The following is a 2,888-nucleotide window of genomic DNA, read 5'->3' as shown; positions in this document are numbered from 1 at the left end:
TTGGGACATTTTTTTGTTTTCGTTGTCATCCGTGAAAGCTCAGTTAGTAGAGCGATGGACTGTTCCTATCCTCAGGTCGCCGGTTCGACTCCGGCTTGCGGTTTTTTTTTTTCAATCTGACGTATTTAGGTGATAGTCTCGTTCAACCAGACTCTTTTTGTCTGCACAAGCTACGCCGAACAAAATTACAAAGTGATCAAGCGTCTGGTTGAGCGAGACTAATTAGTTGACTGCATCACTTAAGTAAGCCCGGCCATCATATCCCGAAACTCCTACACGAAACAAGATAATAATGTAACCTGTCTTGTTTGAATTCTTATATGTTTTTTTTAGATACAAATACAGTCTCTGATTTATTACAAATATTTGCAACAGATGGCTCTGATTTTTTACACCAATGCTATATATATCATTAATACACATAAACTACATTTCACTCATGCTCTGATCATTTAGTCGCTCTTAATCTCTCATACCATGCAACCAACAAGTGTTTGGTTTTATTTCTGCAAGTACAATTACGACATTATTGACAAAAAAGTGTACAGGCAGTTTGCCTGTTTTCGACTTATTTCATAGCGATAGATATATATGTTTCTTATCCTTGTAAAGAAAACAATGAAAACATTGTTTCGACCAAATCCAAACATTTAAAAAATATATAATTACACGATATAGTGACATTGTTTATGGATTAAGTAAATCTACAATCTCAACACGTTTAAAATGAGAAGAAAAAACATCCCGCGAGCCGGAGTCGAACCAGCGACCTAAGGATAGCTTTAAGGTAAACCACTACAGTCCTCCGCTCTTCCAACTGGGCTATCACGAGTGATATTCGTTTGATTTATTCTCTAGAAAGCCTTCGACGCGACGATGCCCGGATGAATAGATCGCATATCTGTTCTCAAAAAGTAAAATAAATGGCATAGTGATATTAAGAACGACCAAGTAATTCTGTACTTTGATTTCAATATACTCATATGAAATAGTCAAATATTAATACATGGTTACTCAGGATAAACATCATTTGTAATTGTCAGTGCTGATATAGGATGGCTTCAGGAGTTGTAACAATCTGAGCCAAATCCCCTTTAAAGTCAAGTCAAGGGAACACATCGTAGATAAAAGCTTTGATATCAAAGGTCATGTGATAAAATGACCAATGTAATCAAGTAGGGATTATGGACATGTGTTTTGTAAAAACTAAGGTTTTACTGACAGCCTGTCAAAGACAGATTAGTCCATGTAGAAAGTCCAACTTCAAGTTTTTATAGTTTGAAAATAGTAAATAGGTGATATTGAAAAGTTACTGAATAAGCGTAAGAATCAAATAAATAATATACCATAGAATTTAAGAACATTAAGGCAACGTCACAAGCATGTAATGTCGTGAGGCCCATAATCCGCTAATAATAATTATAATGACTTAAAGGACTATCGCACCTACTGGCCTCAGGTCTGACAGAAATATTTAGATAAAGGAATCTGTAACTAACATGTGCAATTCTTAATAAATTAAATGGAGTGTGGGAGACTTGATCATGCTCTAGGCCTTGTTCAGCAACCTGTTCTGACGAGTTACAGCAGCTATACTTATTTCTACCTAAAATTAGATGGTTTGAGTAATTTTACATGTTTTCGGCGTTTAGATCGACTTTCGGTATTTGTTGTTAAAGTGTTTGCAGAATTTGTGTTACTGGCTATTTCCTTTGCGTTGCAGGATATTTCTCACTGGCGGTCCAAGATATTTCTCACCGGAGTTAAAGGATATTTTGTCGTTAGCACTTTAGGCTATTTATCATTTGCGTATTATGATATTTGTCATTGGCGTATATAAGGATGTTTGCCAATGGCGTATTTAGGATGTAAGTCATTAGTGTTTATGATTTTTTTTCGATAGTCCGTTAAGATAGGCTGTCATTGGGATAAAAGGATATTGTGTTATTGGCGCTGGATGATATTTTGTCGTTGACCTTTATTTGGATATTGTTTTAATCGGCGTTGTGTCACGTTTCATCAATCAAATAAGAAAAACAAGACAATATTCAGTAACGTGGAATGTATTATCCAATATAATTTAATGTAAAATGACGTACATCATATATAAGGCAAGACAATTTTCATTGGCAACACTAACGGCGTAATATGATTGGATGGATTAAAATGATCACAACATTTCATTGGTTAAAATTTGCATACACAACACCAGATAACATTTCATTGGTTAAAATTTGCATACACAACACCAGATATGACGTAAATGAGGGACTGTATGGCATACTTACATGATGTAAAAAAAACAAATCGTTTGAAAGATCACCATATTGTAATTTTTTCTATCATTTTACATGAAACCTACCTAAACTATCTAGGTAGCGAATATGATTTGTATAAGGAACTCGGCTTGAATATTTTCTTACTCTTGATTGGTTTAAAAAATGTTAAAGAGTCATTTCGAAATGCTGCGAAATCGAGGACATATTAATAAAATGGGGAAATTGAAGTACTTTTTGACAAGCTTTCCATCAGATTTACAGTAACAGAAATCCTATGCATAGTAACGTTTAAGGATCCCTGTTCCACTGTTGGAAAATTATTAGAGATTTGCCGGTGCAGTTTTTCATACCTGCAGTAAACTCTGTTTGATTTCGTTTTCAATACAACTGTAATCGAGACGGGCCAGGGAAGTACTGCTGATCAAAAAGTTTGCTATTTTCGAAATACAAGGTTTGAAACAAATAATTTATCTACACAAAAGATTGTGTATCGAATGCAGAACCCCTGAACTTTAAAGATACGCAGATGGTTCGAACGTGAGTGATCGGAGGTTCAGTGTTTCAATTCCGGCCTGACTCCGTTACATTTTCACTCGCAGAATACCGTTG

At 35.1% G+C, this 2,888-nt stretch overlaps 1 non-coding gene across 1 annotated transcript; it reads right to left on the bottom strand.

Annotated features, from left to right (window-relative positions):
- Window positions 1-742: 742 nt before the first annotated feature.
- On the bottom strand, window positions 743-832 carry Trnay-gua. Its single transcript is given in 2 exon segments — window positions 743-778; window positions 796-832. It is a non-coding gene; the product is annotated as a tRNA-Tyr (tRNA).
- Window positions 833-2,888: the final 2,056 nt, after the last annotated feature.

This window comes from Mizuhopecten yessoensis, unplaced genomic scaffold (genome assembly GCF_002113885.1).
Source record: "Mizuhopecten yessoensis strain PY_sf001 unplaced genomic scaffold, ASM211388v2 scaffold7273, whole genome shotgun sequence".
NCBI classification, from domain to species: domain Eukaryota; kingdom Metazoa; phylum Mollusca; class Bivalvia; order Pectinida; family Pectinidae; genus Mizuhopecten; species Mizuhopecten yessoensis.
This window is presented reverse-complemented; position numbering and strand designations above follow the sequence as displayed.